Source organism: Sciurus carolinensis, chromosome 10 (genome assembly GCF_902686445.1).
Source record: "Sciurus carolinensis chromosome 10, mSciCar1.2, whole genome shotgun sequence".
Lineage (NCBI taxonomy): Eukaryota > Metazoa > Chordata > Mammalia > Rodentia > Sciuridae > Sciurus > Sciurus carolinensis.
In genome coordinates this window covers 1,739,921-1,759,620 of record NC_062222.1, presented here as the reverse complement: position 1 = coordinate 1,759,620, position 19,700 = coordinate 1,739,921, and the positions used below count along the sequence as shown (strand labels likewise).

Sequence of the window (19,700 nt, the reverse complement as noted above, 5' to 3'; positions counted from 1 at the left end):
TGCAGATGGGGTCAGAAGGAGGTGGCTCAGTCCTACTGAGGGACTAGGACACAGTGCTGATGGTGGAGATGGGGACAGAAGGAGGTGGTCAGTCCTACTGAGGGACTAGGACACAGTGCTGATGGTGGAGATGGGGTCAGAAGGAGGTGGTCAGTCCTACTGAGGGACTAGGACAGTGTGCTGATGGTGGAGATGGGGTCAGAAGGAGGTGGTCAGTCCTACTGAGGGACTAGGACAGTGTGCTGATGGTGGAGATGGGAACAGAAGAAGGTGGTCAGTCCTACTGAGGGACTAGGACAGTGTGCTGATGGTGGAGGTGGGGTCAGAAGGAGGTGGCTCAGTCCTACTGAGGGACTAGGTCACAGTGCTGATGGTGGAGATGGGGTCAGAAGGAGGTGGTCAGTCCTACTGAGGGACTAGGACACAGTGCTGATGGTGGAGATGGGGACAGAAGGAGGTGGTCAGTCCTACTGAGGGACTAGGACAGTGTGCTGATGGTGGAGATGGGGTCAGAAGGAAGTGGTCAGTCCTACTGAGGGACTAGGTCACAGTGCTGATGATGCAGATGGGGTCAGAAGGAGGTGGTCAGTCCTACTGAGGGACTAGGTCACAGTGCTGATGGTGGAGATGGGGTCAGAAGGAGGTGGTCAGTCCTACTGAGGGACTAGGACAGTGTGCTGATGGTGAAGATGGGGTCAGAAGGAGGTGGTCAGTCCTACTGAGGGACTAGGACAGTGTGCTGATGGTGCAGATGGGGTCAGAAGGAGGTGGTCAGTCCTACTGAGGGACTAGGACAGTGTGCTGATGGTGGAGATGGGGTCAGAAGGAGGTGGTCAGTCCTACTGAGGGACTAGGTCACAGTGCTGATGGTGGAGATGGGGTCAGAAGGAAGTGGTCAGTCCTACTGAGGGACTAGGACAGTGTGCTGATGGTGGAGATGGGGTCAGAAGGAGGTGGTCAGTCCTACTGAGGGACTAGGACAGTGTGCTGATGGTGGAGATGGGGTCAGAAGGAGGTGGTCAGTCCTACTGAGGGACTAGGACAGTGTGCTGATGGTGCAGATGGGCAGATCACATGTTTCACAGAGTTGTCGCTATCCTTGTGGGACTGTTTCCTACCCGTGGGAACCCAGCTCTGTGCACACATGGCCTCCGTCAGGGGTTTGTTCCATCTCTGTCTCCAGGCCTCAGTCCTGCGCTGGCATCTCTCTGTGCCAGCCTGGACAGGACACTGGCATCTCTCTGCTGGCCTGGCCTGGGTGCTCGCATCTGTCTGTCTCAGCTTGGATGGGTCACTGACATCTCCCTCTGCTGGTGTGTACCGGGCGCTGGCCACTTTCTCTGCGGTCCCCTGTGCTCCCACGTCTGTACCTCTCTCTGCTGAGGGACTACCCGAGTCCTGTGAGCAGGCTGGGTCCTTCGCCTCAGCAGCTCCTTCAGTTTGGGCCTCTAGGAAGGATTTTGCAGAAGCTGCATTGTTGCATTTCCTGTCCTTAATTAACGATTTCTAATAGTCACTCTGAAGCAGTGGAGCCAGTACTTACTAGTTTTTTTAAACCTATCTTTGCAAAACTAAAAGTAAAGCTGGGTTCTTTCTTCCTGTGGCTGGGTTGCTAAGAAATTTCCTGTCAACTAGAGAGACAGTGTGCTCCTCTTCGGAAGCTCAGAAGACAGCTTGTTCCCACTTCCGGGGAGAAAGAGGCCTGGGCATGGTGCAGAGAAGGAGCATGAACAGTGGACTCGGACAGCCTCACCTCTCGTTCCACCCTTGGCTCTTCCTCACCGTGTCCTCCGGATACGGCTGGCACTGCTGGCACGAAGCCAGACCTGGTGGAGGCCAGAGAGGCTATAACAGGACATTTGAGGCCACCCTCCAGAGGCTGGTGGAGCAGCAGAAAGTATGGGAAAGAAGCAAGTTTTGTTTCATACTGTTTTTTACAAAAAGCATCAATACTTACCCAGGTCTCATTTCCTGTTTGATTTCAGTATGAAGCACGTAGTCCTTACTTTTTTTTTTTTTTTTTTTTTTTTACTGATAAGAATCTCCTTTGAAAATCCTTTTCAACCCACGTAAGAAACGACATCAATGTTAAAAAATGTCTTCCAGGTGGAACTGAGCTGTAAGTTGCTCTGCTAATGGCGTACCTTGGTGGAGTCATGTCTGACTTGGGGCAGTCGTTTGGCTTCCTCTGGCACAGCTTCCTCATCGTCACTTGGGGCGGCTTAGACTCACCTCTCAGACCTGCTATGAATGTGAACCACCCCGTGAGGGAAAAGGACCTGCCACTAGGGACCCACAGATAGGACCTTAGGATCATTCACAGAAAAAGTTCACTGTTTAAAATGTTATGCACACCTGTGTGTGGAGCGGATTCAACAAGAATGAGAGAAAGTTAAAAGGACACGGTCCCTGCAGCATTAGTGATCTCAGATATGTACCGTGGGCATTTACACAATGAGTGTGATCCTTCTCTCTATGGAGAGCTCATTTATGCTAAAATATTAAGCAATTCACTCGAAGAGTATTTTCTTCTGATCTTCAGATCTCAGGGATTCCTACTAGTCCCGTGTGCGTGGCGCACCAACAGGGCTGCGCAAGGCGTCTGCAGGCCTGGCTCAGGGCAGAGACCCACTGGGCCTGCTGCCTCTGCGGCTCCCCGAGGCCCGGGTCTCCAGGCCACCCAGACGCAGGCGGGGCCTCCGCACCACCCATGGAGGAGCGGCCCTGGCCGGCCCTGCCTCCTAGAGTGGACAGCTCCCTCAAACCCCTTCGCCAGGTGCCCCCACCCAGCTCATGCCACCAGCGGCCCTCATGGTGGACGCCCACGCTGATCACGGAAACGCGCGAGGCACCTCCAGGGCCCAGCCTCGGTGCCATGGACGGTGGTGTCAGTTTCATGATGGTCGCCTGCCGACGTCCTCATGGAGGCACAGAGTTGCTCCATCTGCGTGACTGAGGGCCCTGGAGCTCTGCCCTGCAGCGTGGAGAAGCAGAAAGCACAAGGCGAGAGTGCCAGGCCCCTGACAGAGCTTTCCTGTGCCGGGCTCGGGACCGCCTGGGTCTAGGTGCCCAGCGGAGGCGCAGAGGCGCCGTGTGTTGGTTTTTCTGTTCTTCAGAACGGGCCTCTCAGAAGCCAGGGGACTCACACTGTTTCTGTGGCCCGGGGGCAGCAGGTTGGGCTGGGCTCGGCTGGGGGGCTCTTAGGCTAGTCTCCTGGGGGTCGCTGGAGGGTTGATTCATCTGATGAGCTGACAAGTCCTTGTGTTGGCTGACCTCTGCGGGGAGGGCCCAGGGGCCTGGGACTGTCCTCCCCCAGTGGGGAGCCCAGTCTGTTGGAGGAGGCACCGCCCGCCTCCGGAGAGAGAGCCCATGTGGACCTCAGGACCCAGGACTGGGAACTGAACACACGTCACTTCTGTTCTGAAGGAGTCACCGCGGAGCCCAGACTCAGACCGCAGAGGAGTACCTCCACCCGCTGTGAAAGTGGCTCAGCCCACAGCAGAGGCCGGGCGCCATGGAGGAGCGGCTGCCGCGTCCTTTGTCTCCTGACCAGTCCTGTTAAGTCCTTGCTGAGCTCGCGCAGCTGGTGAGAGCTGTGTCCTGAGGACGCTGCTCCTGGGAGGTTCCTGCCGCGGTCACGCAGGACGGGAGGCTGGGCACTCTTCAGGCTCCCTCACCTCCCCGTCCACTTTGGGCAGCGCTGTCCAACACCCCTCCCCCTCACACTCTGGTGCTGGTTTGGGGCCTGGAGGACAAATTCCAGCAAGGGACACTTGATGATTGTCCTTTGAGAGCCTTCGTGGAGATGACTGGCGGACTGCCTCTCCGTGGCCTGCACACAAGTGGACCCTGAGGTGAACACGCTCACAGAACCCCACACTGGCCAGAGTGGGGGTGACCATCAAGCTGCTTAGCAGCAGAAATTGTGCACCTGGTTTTAATTTCTTTTTCTTACTAAGATACCCAGAAGCAATAAGGCATTTGTTTACTGGGGGGGTATTCTAATTGGCTATACATGACAGAATAACTCAAGCTCTGGCTGAACATGGTGCAGAGTCACACTGGTTGTGTGATCACACAGGATGCCCTATGCACTGATGTCCGTCTCTTCCACTGTCCTTCCCGTCCCCACTGCCCCACCCCTCCCCTCACTTCCTTCTGCACAATCCAAAGTCCCTTCATTCTTCCCTACCCTGGCCCCACCATGGATCAGCATCCGCTTATCAGAGGCAATACTCAGCCTTTGAAGCATTTGTCTTTATGAAGAGAAATATTATTAGACAAATTTTATCTGCTGGGTGTGGTGGTGAACACCAGTAATTCCAGTGGCTCAGGAGGTTGAGGCAGGAGGATCGTGAGTTCAAAGCCAGCCTCAGCAAAATTGAGGGGCAAAGCATTCAGTGAGACCCTCTCTCTAAATAAAATACAAAATAGGGCTGAGGGTGGTGGCTCAGTGGTCGAGTGCCCCTGAGTTTCAGTCCCTTATAACCCCCCCCCAAATTAATCCAAGTATTACTATGAACCTGATTCATGCAGTGGCTTCCTCAGCGGGTTCTGAGGAGGAAACACTGGTGCTGTATTTTATAAGGATGGTTTTAGTGACAGGGTAACAGAACCTTGGAAATTTGCCTTGCCTGCTACTGAAAATGAAGGAAGTCAGGACCGAATAGAATAAACCGAACTCTGAGCAAGATGAAGACGCTGTTAAAAGTTTAGATTACCCATAAATCTCTAGGCATAATGGCGAGGTTAATTCAATGAACACATTATTTAAATTCAGCTTGATTTGATTGACGTTTTCAGTGTTGAGGAAGCACTATCCGGACTTTGGATTCTGAAGACCTGGTTCACTTGCTGTCGGAATGGGAGCTCCGTGGGCTTCAAGCTGGTCTGTTCTGTTTTCCCAGCACTTTCGTGCTCAGCTCACCAGGGTTCTCAGTAGCACACAGGAGATTCTCAGTCTTGGAGTCAGTCGATGGGCGCCAGCTTGTCCTGATACGCATGCTTCCGGCTTTTCAGGAATCGGTGTTTATTCTGCAACGTGCACAAGAGTGAGATCGTGTCTGTTTTTGTGTACTTTGCATTTGTGCTTTTTTATTTACAAAAACAAAGATTCTGTTTGCTGCAAATAATTGGAGTTATAGCAAGGCTACTTTGTAGCAATCATGGAATTGTGAGTGTAAGGTAAGTGTCAGGGGTCTCCAGAAACCCCAAGGAGGCCCCGAGAAGGCAGTGTCAGCTCCAAAGAAAGGCAGTCCAGTGACCAACATGGTGTCAACTCCAAAGAAAGGCAGTCCAGTGACCAACACGGTGTCAGCTCCAAAGAAAGGCAGTCCAGTGACCAACACTCATGCACACTGACTTCCGTCTCTAACCATGGATTTCAGAGACACTGGAAGGTTCCAGCTAGTTACTGGGCCAGGCGTTTCTCAAGCCTCCTTCCTCCCGTCCACTCGGGTCTTTCCCGTGGCTCCCAGTCGCACCCCAGGCTCTTCCTCGCTCTGCAGGGCTCCTGTCTTTTGGGGTCACACTCTCTGAAGGTGCAGGGTTGTCTACCACCTCTCGTCCTGGCCCTGACCCACGTCCTGGCTTGCAGTGCCAGCCTCATGTCCCAGGTTCCATCTCGCCCTCCTGCGCCTCCTGGACCAGGAGCAGGTGGGGCCGGGTAACTGGGAAGCGATTGTGCAGTCTGGGTCCTTCCCGCCACGCCACGCCACGCAGCCTTGCCCTCTGTGGCCTTTCTTCCCGCTCTGGACCTCTCCCTCTGTCTCTCTCGGGCAAGTGCCACGTCCTGATTTCCTGGCATCACCTGCATGGCCTCACACACTGTGGCTGCTTAGATGGCCAGCAGAGGAAGTGACCACTGAGTGTCCCCTTGGTCAAGGAGTGAGGGGGCAGTAGAGAAAAGAAACCAGAAGCACGTTCTTCCCAGCCTCGCTGGCCTTCTGACAGGCTGCTCTGTAGGCAGGTGGGCCGCATCCATTTTATAATGAGCTGGAACTGCCCAGGATCAGGAGAAGGGCAGAAACGCGGCCAGAAAGCCCTCGCATGCACCCTCTTTGCCTGGCTGGTGAGTCGTCGTCCTCCTCGTTCTGAGGCCTCGCTCCTGCTAGGGCTTCTCCTTGCCTCCCGCTGCCGCCTCCCTCCTTTTCCTGCAGCTTCCTGCCAAGCGTGGGGCAGGTGTCTCCCTGCTGTGGTTCTGCGCCTGGGCTTTCCACTGTCCTGCATTTCGTTACCACCTGAGCTGGCTGTTCTGGGTCTCGGGAATCCACTCGTCGGTATCCACAAACTAACGAGCTGGGATTTTGTCTTGTGAACGCAGCAGGGAAAGACTTTCTTTGTATCTCTCTACATGTTCCCACTTTAATTTTTTTTCCTCTTCTGGGATGAGGGTTATACCAAATGTACTTTTTAGAAAAAAGAGAGTAGTGAAAAGACCTAGTGCTTTTCTATTATTGTTAGAAAACCCGACCTACAGATGTTCCGGATGCAGGGTTAGTCGACTACACGAGAATGGAACTGGCTACTGTTCTTTAAAAACAAGGGGCCGGGCCTGGCCTGCCGCAGGCGGCTTTAGGAGGTCTCTAGCCGAGAAACGGCTGTTGACAGACAGGAGCTGAAATTGTGCACCGAGCTGTTTGGGCTCGGCTGGACTTTTGCATTTTGCGGCGTGTTCCCCAGGCAGAGGCGCGCTGGAGGACTGCAGAAGATCGCAGCTGCTTTCTGGGGTGCTGAGGATGGAGCCGGAGCCTCACACATGCCAGGCAAGTACTCAACTCCAAGCTGCACCCCAGCCACAATTACTGCTTTAAAAACAGTTTTCAGTATAAGGAGGCAGATGAGCGGTGGTTGCCCCACTGGTGAGCAGAAGCCGCCGCGTCCCGGAGGAAACCTACGGGCTCCTGGGAGTCTGGAGGGCAGCAGGGCGCAGTGTGGCTGGCAGAGGGGACGCCAGGGAAAGGAGAGGGTGCTTTGAGGAGGCGCTCTGCGGCAGCACAGCTCCACCGTGGCCTGGTTGCCATGGTGACAACAGCACTGGCGTCCAGGACACGGCGCTCCCTGGGAGCGCATCGGCGTCTCTGGTCTGCAGTACACTTTTCCTTCTCTACCGTGGACCTGTCTGCCCACCACCTCGGCCTGGAACCTTGCTCCAAACCGTCTCGACTCCTGGGTGAGCCCTCTTCCCAGAAGTCCCCGGTGAGCCGGATGCACCCAGGAGATGGAGACCCGCTGGCGGGTTCCCAGTGGTCGCTGTGCTTCACTGTTGCTCCTGCAGGACTTGGGGCAGAGTACGCTGGCCTCTGGAAGAGGCCTCCCGGGCACCTCTGGGCAGACTGGCACACTCCTCCCTGCTGCTGTCGCACCGCGAGGCCATCGCTGTGGTAGTCAGGACCACCGTCATTCAAGTCTGTTTTCCACGTCATCATCACACCAAGGAGGGCCCGAATTTCTGCCCAGCCTGTTACTTGTCTGCTAATTCATGATGACCAAATCCAGCTGGCCCTCATCAGATGGTGAAAATGTCCTCGAGGTAGACGGGCTCTTTTTTAAGATATTGTTTTAGAGGTTGATAGACCTTTATTTTAGTCATTTATTTATATGTGGTGCTGAGAATCGAACCCAGTGCCTCACACATGCTGGGCAAGTGCTCTACCACTGAGCCACAACCCCGGTCCCAGTAGACAAACTCTTTATTACATGCTTCCTCTGTGAATTAGTCCATTTTTTGTTACTATATTGAAATAACCAAGGATGGATAATTTATAATGAAATGAGGTCTATTTGATGCTTTTTCTTCTCTCTGTGTCCTGTGGCAGGATTTTCACATTGAAACCTGAAAGATGTTATCGTGAGAAAACATTACGGTGGTGCACACCTGTAATCCAGCAGCTCAGGAGGCTGAGGCAGGAGGATCCTGAGTTCAAAGTCAGCCTCAGCAGCTTAGCAAGTCCTTAAACAACTTAGCAAGACCCTGTCTCTAAATAAAACATATTTTTAAAAAGGGCAGGGGATGTGGCTTGGTGGTTAAGTGCCCCTGGGTTCTGTCCCTGGTACCAAGAAGTAAAAATAAGAAGACTTCTGAGTGGGTTTTGATGAGGACAACATCCCACTGAGGCGGTGAATTTCAACTGGGAGCGGCAGCCTCTTGGGGAATCCTGAAGTCTTTCAGCAAGGCCACGTTAGCAGTTTCAAAGCCTGGGCCGTCTTGGACTAGGACGTACTGAAGAGCACGTCAGCTCGGCCACGGCCCTGCAGGTGCACGCCACAGCTTGCCCCTGAACATCCCCAGAGGCACGTGCAGGCCTGGTCCTCAGCCCAGCGCCTCAGGTGGTGGCGGAGCCTGAAGGGGTGGGTCCCACGGAGAGGCCCTGGGTCACTGGGGGCTATTCTTGAAGGGGAGAGGGAGACCCCGGCCCTTCTTCCTCTCTTTTGTCTCAGGCCGTGGTTGGGTGGCACTGCCGGGACAGGTGCCTGCCCTGTGCTCTGCTGCCCCCAGGAGAAAGCAGCAGGGCCGGCTGCTCGTGGACCAGGGCTGTGGTCCCCGAGGGACCTCTCCTTTTCATGGGTTGATTATCCTGGGAGTTTATATGGTGGCAAGCAGACCAACGTGTGTGCACAATGGCGTGGTCAGACGTCACCGAGAGGGGAGTCGGGCGTCAGCAAGTACGACTGACCACGGACAGCACCACGGCCAGGCCCATCTCAACCAACCCTCGGGACGACATGACCAAACCAGAGGAACCCGAGTAGCAACTTACAGGAACACAGCCAACTGAGATATGCACCTACCCATGGGCAGTTGCTAATGTAATGGTGCGTTTTGTCCACTTGGAGTGTCTGTGTGGGGTGAGACCATGACAGTATGATGGGATGCCACCATAGCTGAGCGGGGACAGTTGTCGTATTGTGATTGTGTTATGACCTCGTTGCTCCCTGAATATTTTTATTACTGTAATAAATGCAGAGCTCAGTTACTGAAAAAGCGTCTCATGCACTCGTGTGGATAGTATACTTCTGGACTGTGCAGGGCGGAGACTGCTAATTCGTCATTCAGGAAGTGGGTCTAAATCCCAGAAGGAGTGGGCAGCCTTGGCCTAGTGGTGACTGCAGGCATGGACTGGCTGGAAGTCCTGCTGTGGCTTTAAAAATCCCCAATTCCCTCTACCCCTCTTGCAAAAATGTTTGCCTGTTGTCTCCTCCTTCACCCAGCTCCCTACACACCTGCCCGTTGTGGATCTCAGGTTCATGGTGTTGGATTAATAATACACTATCATTATCATTGGGGCAGTGATTCTGTCCTGTTTCATCACATCCGTATAGATTTAAAACAAATCTCCATTCCTGTCTTCATGCCTCTCACCCCTGCAGAGGAAGCTGCAGTCCTTACTGATGCGTGTCCTCTGGTTTTGCTGTGTCCTGGCTGCGTGTGTGCATGGTCAACTGGCCTGAGCGTTCTTAACATCTCTCTGAGCTGCTGCTCAGCTAGTACGGGGCAGTTCGTCTGGCTGGAATCTGACTCTGCCTGCGATGGAACACAGGAACCCTAGTTCCTTTTCTCCACAGAGTCTCCTCCACATCACCAGTGAACACCTTGCCTCTTCCCCAAGGCTTCAGGGGACTACCTGATCATACATCCCTTCCCACCTCCCCAGCTGTCCCGGACCAGTGTTGATTGCAAATGCGTTTAGCATATTTGAATATTGCATAGGAAAAGTCTGCCACCCCTTTGGCCTTCATTTCACGAGTTGAGGTAGCTATGTAGAGGACCTTTACTTTTGTACATGTATTTTCAACTTCCAAAAAACTTCTAGGATTTTGATTGGCATTTCAGTAATCTGCACATTATTTTGGAGACAGTCAACATCTACGGCACTGTGCGTGCAGCATGAAGGCAGGTGGGTTCCACATGTCAAGATCCAACAAGGCCCCTCAAGATTCGAGCTGCCAGGTCAGTGTCTACATTTAAATTTCCCTGCTGGTAGTGGTCAGCCGATTCTGGCCCTTGGGTCTGAGGCTTTCCTGGAATGCCTGTGCTTTCTTTCCCCGTTGGGTCTCAGAATGTTGCTGGGATGCAGTGCTTGGAGATGCTGTAGTCATCCTGTCTACACAAGTGACCATCTTGGAACTAAAGCAGAGGCACACTGAGGAGGACACAGTGGCAGGGCGGAGGGAGCCTGGCTGTGCACAGTTGTCCTGCCGGGTTGTGTTGTTGAGGAATACATTCCCGCAGTGTTCAAGCCTCCTGAGTTGAACTCTGTATTCCTTGTCACCTAAAATGTCCTAATTAATATTGAGAAAAAATAGAGAATTGAACTTATTTATTAAGATGATGATCACTTTAGTGTATGGCATCCGGTGTGGTTTCTTTCTCTAGCAAAATAGAAACAACTCCCTTGTTTGTTTACTGTGTGATTTTAGTGAGTTTTCCGTTGCATCCGTAAGCACCCTTTCCAAGCGGATGTCATGGTCTGTATTCTGTGAGCACGCGGCCCTTCCACACCAGGTAACGCAACTCAGAGCTGCTGTGTCTGATGAGCCGCTGAGCACACGCTCCCGCCCCATTCATCATGCATGGCTGCCTGGTCACCGCCTTCAGGAGATCCCTCTCTGCTGGCCTGGACCCTCTCCACTTCTCGGCCAGTACACAGGTTCCCTCCTCAATATTTCACGCTGAGCCACTGAGACATTCTGAACATAGCAGAACCTGTCATTTCTGCAGTATCGTCCTCAGGGCTGACCTGGGCTCATTTTCTTTCTATTATTGGAAAGGTCTAATTACTGTTATTAGTGGAAAGTAGAAAAGCAACACAGTTATTTTCCTAATGGCATTTGTCACTATTAGAACACTGAAAACACAAGAAGGAACCCAGAATAGACAGTCGTACTCTGGAGAGCCTGTTTCCTGGCTCACACAGATGCAGATGGCTCTCAGGAGTCAAGGAAGCACCCTGGGCAGGGTACAGGGCCGTGCACGCTGGCCCACCAGGTCAGGCTCCCGTCTGAACTATGTGACGACAAGTCCTGCTTCTCCACTGGAATTCCTGTTGGCTTCTGCAACCTGCCCCTTGCATGACAATTTTTAGCTGATGGGCATATGAGAAAACTGCATGTCCCCTCAATGCCACCTTCTAAGCAGTGACAGAGAGGAAAATTCTCTGGCTGTATTCCAAAAGGTTGGAAGCACTTTGGAAGCAAAGTGCTTGCTCTGAGCAGCGTGACTGGAGTTCCCCCAGGGTCGAGAGTGCCAGACGTGCCTGACGGGGAGAAGGAAGCACCCTACCAGCTCACTTGCTGTGAGCTACTCGGCTCATGCAGAGAAGATGGGCTTTGAGAAGAGATGGGAGAAGAGGCTGAAGACTCTTTAAATGCCATGCTGAGAACACAGGTACCCAGCTTGTTCAGAACAGCAGTCCAGGAGAGTCTGTTGTGGTGATGATACCCAGGAGGCAATAAGTCAACTGAAAATAATCTGAGCTGTGATGAAGGATGCCCTTGAACTTGGCGGGCTGGGACTGACTGATGCCTCTTATTGCCCCGTGCAGAGAATTCCAAGGCCAGACCAAGCCAAGCAAGGAAAACTCAGTACCAGTTCTTCATCCTGCACTGAGGGTCTCCCGTGAAGAGCCACGCAGACGTCTCAGCCTGAAACTGCCCTGTTTCCACCCAACCCCCGACGACTATCCCAACCTCCCTGCTTCGTCAGGTTTCTGGTGTACTCTTTTCTTTAGGAATAATACCAGGTCATCCCAGGCAACTGCCCTGTTTTACTTGCAGGTTTTACTGACTTTTTTCTCAAGTACCTACTGATGACTGTGTCTGGTTGCCACCCCCTGCGGGAAACAGTGTTCCTGGTCACAGTGAGCACTGTGTGCGGCTGGCACCAAGCACCTGCAGGTGACAGCAGCATCCTTGTGGTCTTGCGATCATGGAGCAGCGATTCAGGCATCTTGTCTGTGAAGTGGTGGTCCTTCCGTGTCCGTTACATGGAAGGAAACGCACTGGAATTTCTTCGGCATCTTAAGTTAGGGGAAATGGGCCACCCACACTGACTGCCTCGTTTTCAGGGTGGGTTCCTGACACAAAGTGGGGGTGTCCGGGTTTAAGAATATCCTGACCTGGTAAGTCACCAGCAAGCTGCTATGAAAAGAACCTTTTCAAGAGCAAGATAAAGCTGTCCAAAGTAAAAAGTACATGATTACTGAAATTACATATAAAAGTGTTGGAAGACAAAGAGAAAACATCTCCACAGACAGAATCTACAAACAGAACATCCATATGAACGGAAGGCGTGCCCACAGGAGGGTCCATCCAGGGTCCCAGGCTTGGGACTCCCCAACAAAGCACCGGACGGCACGGAGATGAGGCAGTGACGTCTCCAGAGCAGAAGGCTCGCAGGGCCCCAGGAGGAGGAGGCAGCCACACATGCTTCCCACGGCACCCGGAGTCCCAGCTGCAAGGAGATGGACCCAGAGTCAAGTGGAAACCAGACTGGCAATGGCAACAGCAGCCGGGTGCCAGCGGTTGATAAAGCAGGTCTCAGCACTCCGGGGAAGGCGTACTGACGATGTCCCCGCTGCAGCCACGCACAGGGCCCAAGAGCTAGAGCAGGCTCGCTTTTTATCTTGAAGGAGATACTTGGAAAAGATTCATGCAAAAACAAGGATAAAACACAGAGATAAGAAGTTGTGAAGTTAAGAAACTGAAGGAGGAATCCTTGCAAAGCCGTGTAAAGAAGACAGCTGTAGAGCAGCCGAAAAGAAGAAAGCGAAACAGCACAGACTGCGGGCGTCAGAGCTGGAGGCTGATGGTGTCCGAAGGAAGCCTTGGGAGCCTCGGGAGCCTCCGGAGCCAGGTGCCCAGCGGAGCCAAGGCAGCACTGGGGCGAGCGGGGGTTGGGCCGAAGCTGAACAGACGCTGCCGCTGCTGACAGTGCTGGCATGGCCAACGCCGTGAGTTTTCGGGGGTCCAAGCACTGTCCTCAGGCAGACGCTTGCTGAGGTCCTGCGAGGCACGTACCGCTGTCCTCACCCATGTTGTTTGGGTGTGGAAACGCAGGACCAGAGAAGACAGGTGCTGCTGTCCAACTCTGGCTCCAGAGGGCCCTCCAAAAGCTCTAGTGTTGGAGGTCTGGCCATGTCACTGTGGCCATGGAGACAGGCGGAACTCCAGAGGTGGGGCTGTGGGGTGATCATCAGGTCACTGGGGGTGTGGCCCTCAGAAGGGATTAGTGCTGGTCTCCGAGTGAGTCCTCACCATCGAGGTGTACAGAGAGCAAGACTGGTCCCTGCCTGCCTTCTGACCTATCTGTCATTGAGGGTCTGTTCCTGTCTTGTGCGTTTGTGCCACCTTGCCACCTGCTTTGCTGTGATGCAGCAGAAGGGGCCTCTACCAGAGCCTAACAGATGGGCCACCCAGTCTTGGACTTCCTCCCTCCATTACTGAGCAAACGAACCTCTGTTCTCTATCAATTACCCAACCCCAGGTGTTTTGTGATAGCAACTTAGAGTGGACTAATGTATTAGGTCATTAGCTTTAGGTCACACAGTTAGTCAGCAGTGGGCCCTCGATGCTTGCCCAGGCAGCCCAATTCCAGAGCCCATACTTTATCCATTGTACTGTGAATGGAAGGTACATGTTTCTTCTTCCAACTGCAAAAATAAATGCAAACCACAACTCCAGAGAAAATACTCTACCAAAAAATCATGGCCCATATTGAAAGCAGAAAACAGTATGGTAGACTTTAGAGCAAAATGTAAATGCCTGAGGATCTTGACCACATAATCACTGGAAGTGTGGAAAAGCTCTCTGTGATATAAGGGATCCGACTACTCATCAACATGATCATAAGCATGGTCACAAGCAGCAAGAAGGACCCTTGAGACGCTGGAACTGCTCCGCATCTTCCCTGTGCAGCTGGTAATAAAATCATGCACGGCACGCACAGGTAAGGCCAGGAAGTCGGAGTGAAAACAGGACCGTGTGAAGGTCAGGTCTTGGTTGTGGCACTGGACTACGCTTGCAGCATGTTGTCGGAGACTGGGCAGAGAGCACAGGGGCTTGCCGTACCTTTTCTCTCTGCTGCTTGCAAATCCACAGTAAGAAAAAGAACAAGACAACGAGAGAGAAGGACTGTCTGCCCCAACACTGGTCACGCCATACAGTGCTGCTTAGCCAGGGTGGGAGCAGCCTGCAGCCCCCAGGGGCTCTGGGCAGGGGCTAGCTGCCCCCAGGGCTGTGCACAGCAAGGCCACCTCCTGGCTGCTGGGCCTCCCCTCCTCTGCCTGCTGGGCGCAGCTCACTCTCTCCTTCCTGCAGCATTTCAGTTCTTCTCGTCTCTTGGGTCTCGTTTGGGATGAACATCCTTCCTCAGGGCCAGCTTTGTCCTCCCATGAATCCAGAAGAGCCCCCAGGGGACGTGGCTTGTCTTCTCTCCTGGCAGTTCCTTGCTGCCACCTCTTCCCCTCTTCTTATCCCCAGGCCTGGTGGGAGGGGCCTGTCTCCACTGCCTGCACCCTGCAGAGGCCGGGCTCCTCCCCGGCCTCCCTCTGTGCCCCAGCCAGCTCTCCTTCCCTGCCTCCTGCCCCAGCCAGCTCTCCTTCCCTGCCTCCTGCCACGGGATGGAGCGGCAGCCGAGGTTCCTATACCACAGGATATCACTGCTGTGCTCGCGATGGTCATATGTCGGGTGCATGGTGGTGGGGAGGGCAGTTTCTAGGAGAGGGAGGGCTCACGCCTTTGTAGAATTCAGTGATTATGGTCCTCTTCAGTCTGCAGTTTGACTCGCCGGGGCCGTCCACGTCGGGTTTTCTGACGTCTCTAAGCTGGTGGGTGGCTTCTGTGCTGCAGCCCCAGCCACCAGAGCTGGACAGGCTGGAGACCGGAGCCCCTCCCAGGGCTCTGGACACACCACGCCTGGTCCTTGCTGGGAGTGTTTTCCAGGGAAGGGACACCGTGGTCTGCCGCCCTGTGGTCCTCAGCCACAGCTCGGTGGCAGTTCTGACCTGGGCGGTTTTTAATTTGTACCCCACTCTCCTGTAGGACACAGCTGAGGTATGCAAGGGGCCACGGGCCCATCAGCCCCTGCCTAAAAGCCATGCTGGGCAAAGCTGGAAGCGTGCAGGCTGTATGGGGCCAGGCGTGTGGCCCTCTGGACGCAGTGTGGTGTGGGAAATCAGGGCGATGGCACGCGGTTGCTGTGGCCTGTGGGGCCCTGCTTTCGCGTGGCTGTATGAGCAGGCTTTCTCTTGTAGAACTGAACTAATGTGGTTTTTCTCCCGCCTTGGAGCCTATTCATCACAGGCCGAGTGCTCATGCTCCTCAGCTACTTTCACACCATTATAGTTCATTATGTCATTTTCTAAACTAATAAGACAATTCTAAAAAGCTTTTCTACGAATGAATGCTCTCTTTTCAAAATCCTGTTCCTTCCCCTTGGATCCTTTTGAAAGTCACTGTCAGGCCAAGGTGGACACGGACACTGTCCCAGCTGTTTCCGTTTTCAGGCATGTGGTCTGGTTTTTCCCTGGATCACAGAGCTGCCCTCGCTGTGGCGGGGCGTGGCGAGCGGGTGGCGACCCTGAACCCTCTCCCCCTGAGGGTGAAGTGTCATGTTGAGGGTGAAGCGTCAGCAGAGTGAGTCCAGGCTGGACGTGGCCGGCGGCTGTGGAACCACAGCATGGTTCCCCACCCAGCCAGCCAGGCAGACGACGGCGGTTTCCCACCAAGAGGCGGACGCGGCAGACAGGAAAGCAGCGTGGGCAGCCTGCATGGGGGGCTCAGGACGGCCTTACCTCAGAGGCAGCGGAACCCAGGAACGCCAGCCACGGGGCGCGGCTGGAGGGAAAGTACCTCCCAGAGAGAGACAGCAGGAAAGCTCGTCAAAGACGCTTACTTGGTCACAAGCAGCTGCTGGTACGGAGTGGCTTCAGGGAAGGGGCTGGAGGAGCTGGGGGCCCAGGTGTCAGTCCGAAGCTGGGGTGTGGACCCCCGCAGGCAGGGACCAGGCGCCCTGGGCGGCGGCAGTGGAAGCAGTCGCCTGCTGAGCACGTACCTCCCGTCTCAAGCCTCTGCTCCTGCACTGGGACACCAAAGCGTCCTGCCTGTCCCTCCTCCTCCTTCTCAGCAGAGGCTCCTGACACAACCTGCCTCCGGGAGAGCCCAGATGCTCTAGAAGGAAGTCGCTGCCAGTAGGAGAAACGCAGGCGGATGCGGGATCATCAAACTGGGGAAATTCCTGCGCGGCTGGGTCAAGAAACAGCTCTGCTCCTGCAGGGAACAGCGCGGACGGGCATCCTGAGAAACCGGTGCTCGGTGGAAGGATGTAGGGCAAGAGCAGATCAAGTGGCTGATTTTGAGAGGAGATGTCACCAGGGACTTCTTGTTACAAAATAGGATTCGCCTTGGGACAGCTAAGGCGTGGAGCGGGCTGACGGAAGAGATGACAACAGAGAAGTGACCAGAACAGGAACTGATGGGAAAGGGAGGGTGGTGCGGAGGCTTGCTGCACGGCAGAGGCTGAGGTGGCCTCCCAGCAAAGGCTGAAGGAAACAAACACCCCAGAGAAGAGGGCAGGTCACAGAAGCACGTGCCTGTGGTGGCCAGAGTGTAGACCTGCATCCTGGACAGACCGGGGTCGCATGTCACAGGGACTCATAGATGTGGTCGGGCAGCCCCGTCAGGGGTCCTTCAGAAAGTGGTTTGAGGGTGTCAGGAGCCGAGCCAGTGCTGTCGGGATCCATGAGCAGGCTAATGTGACAGAGCCCGGAACTTTGGTGTGGTGTGCAGGGCTCGAGTGGGCTCTGGACCAGGGGATCTGTGAGCACACGGACAAGGAGACTGCCACGTAGCGCGGCCACATCAAGACAGATGAGGGTGACATGATGCAATGGCTGGAGTCAGGCAGCTGGGTTCACGACCTTGCTCTCTCTACAAGTAGCCTGTAGACGTGAGCACATCATTGAACCCCTTTGAACCACAGTGTCTTTATCTAGAAGATAAGTTTTTAAATTAGATGTCTTTTAATCGTCTGCTTAGCAACAAATAACCCATCAGCCCCAAGAGTTCAGGTTGACCTCAGTTCTTTAATTGGGCTGCCTGATGAAAGAAGAACTGCCATTTACTAAGGAGCATGTTCTGAACTGGGCTCTCAGGACTTTTAACCGCTTACATTGGTCTTGTGGCAGGTGGGTTTCTCTGACCTCTTTTTATAAATGATGAAATTGAAACTCAGTGTGGCCAACAGATCAGTCAGGAGCAGAGTATATCCTGATACTGAGAAATCAGTGATGTGTATCCCGTGTTATTATGAACAAAAATGAAAATGTTTGTGATTAGATAACTCTACAGTGAACTCTGCAATACAAATTCTTATCTGCTTGGTTTTCCCTAAAATATATTAAAATGCAGGTGTCCATTTTATGAAAAGTTCCATCTGGAGTTCCCTTATCCTTGAACTGGTCAACATTTTTATGAACAATTTGGTCAAAAGAATTGAGAAATCCAATCAAGCTTTCAGAAATAGTGGGGGGAAACCTACAAGAAATAGGATTGACAGTTATTCACATATTCCTTTGTTCAAGCATCACATTTGTGTGAGCTTTCTGTTGCTGTGTTAAAATACCTGAGAGAATCAAAGGAGAAAAGGTTTCTTTTGGCTCACAATCTCTGAGGCTTCAGTCCATGGTCTCTTGGCTCTATTATTTCTGTCCTTATCATAGGCCCAGAAACATCATGTCAGAGGGCATGGCAGAGTGAAGCTGCTCCCCTCCTAGCAGCCAGCAAGCAGAGAGAGCGAGAGAGAGAGAGAGAGAGAGGGAGGAGAGGAAGGGCCAGGGCTGAGGCGCACCTTTCCAGGGCACACCACAGAGCCTCCTTCCTCCCAGGTCCACCTTGCACACTTTCCACCACCTTGCGGTAGTCCACGTGGCTGTGACTCCATCACTGGATGAAGCCCTGATCCAGCCACGTCCCCAGAGTCCCACCTCTGAACATCAGCATGTTGGGGACTAACCGTTGGCACATGAGCCTTTGGGGGACATTCCAGATCCAAACCACAACCACATCCTAAACAGGATTTGAGGTGAGCTGACTTACTGGTGGTGTAAGTATTCAGACAGAGAAAAGGGTCACCACTGACGGTCATTTCTGCACTTGGCATCTAAAGTGGCTTCTGAACAAGGAAGGGTCTTCACCTGGAGCAGGGTTAGGATTTGGAAGCCTGGAGCAGGCACTGGGGGTGCCCGGGTTGGCTGTTGGGTTGTTCTTTAGAGTTCTAACAGGGGATGGAGTGACTCTAAGTCCCCAGTCCCCTTAGTCCTAGGAGAGGAAGTGAGGGCATCTTGGATTACCAGGTTGACTCCAGGGTCCACAGCAGCCGCTGTTTGCAAAGGCTGGTGTGAACTTTCAGAGGCTCACATGCCAGGAGGCTTCTGCCCTGGCCTGTCTGCATCCTCAGCACAGGGGGCTCCTGTCCGCATGGTCCAGCCAGCACAGAGGTCTCAAGGGCATGTCGGGTGAGGAATGGTGAGGGACATTAGGGAAGCCTAGGCCCAGGAGTGACGAGAAAGCCCTTTTTATATACACATTTGTGAAAGGTAGTTGTCCAGTTCTGAGATTCTCTGAATGCAAAACTCAAAAGAGATTGAAATTGAAAAGCACCTTTTCCCCCAAGAGCCTCTTCAAAACTGAATGGGATGCCTTTGGAGGTTAAGGGATTCCTAGTGATTCATTTCTTCAATTCAATGAATATTTATTGAGGGCCTACTGTGTGCCATTCTAAATGTTGAGACTACATCAACGAAGAAAATAGGCAAACATCCTTGTTCTTGGGATGTTTCTATTCTAGTAGGGGCAGGGAGACTGCCAATGAATAATAGCAGCAAGTCAGCGATTATGTGTGTATCTGTTACAGCTGTCTGTGTCAGTGGGTCAGAAGGCGAAAGAGGTGTGGGACAAAAGTAAGACGAGGAGCCAGAGGGTGTGGGAACGGAACAAGAGGGGCTGCTTGAAACAGGGTCATTAGAGCAGCCGGGCCTCATGGGAGGGTGGCCGGGTCCGTCAGGGAGCTCCAGAGAAGCAGGATGGAGAGATGTTAGAAAGACTCCTGTTGAGGGATTGGCTGAGAAGCCGGCAACCTGCCACCTGCAGCGGGAGGCCCAGGAAAGCCAGGGGTGCAGCTCCAGTCCAGGCCGGAAGGCTGAGAGCCAGGGCTGCTGACCTCCGAGGGCAGGAGAGGGCACGTGTGCCAGGGAAGCAGAGGGCAGGTCACCCTGCCTGCACTCTCGTTCTGTCCGCACCCTCCACAGGCTGGACGCCACCCACCGCAGAGGCGAAGGCAGTGGTCTTTACACTGCCTGTCAATCGAAAGGCTAATTCCTTCCAGAAACTCACCCTTAGACACAAACAGAAAGTGTGCTGCCAGCTGTCTTGGGATCCCTTAGCCCAGCCGACCTGACACTACATCATCCGTGGCAGTGACGGGTGAGCAGACTCCAGAGAGCCACGGGGGGAGTTATGCCTGGGAGAGGCAGCCACAGGCGGCCTCTTCTGCGGGGACCTAGCTGAGCCTGGCCTGCGCTTGCGAGCCGAGCCGAGCACAGTTCTTTCTGCCCTGTGTGCCAGCCTGGTCTGCTTGGCCTCCACGATCTGCTCCGGTCCTCACACGCTCGAGCTTCTGGTTCTCAGGTCGGGTGCAGGCAGCA

At 53.7% G+C, this 19,700-nt stretch overlaps 1 protein-coding gene across 1 annotated transcript in view; it reads left to right on the top strand.

Moving 5' to 3' along the window:
* Nucleotides 1-19,700, top strand: part of Qrfpr (pyroglutamylated RFamide peptide receptor) — a 38,319-nt gene that overhangs the window by 8,450 nt on the left and 10,169 nt on the right. The window lies entirely within an intron of this gene.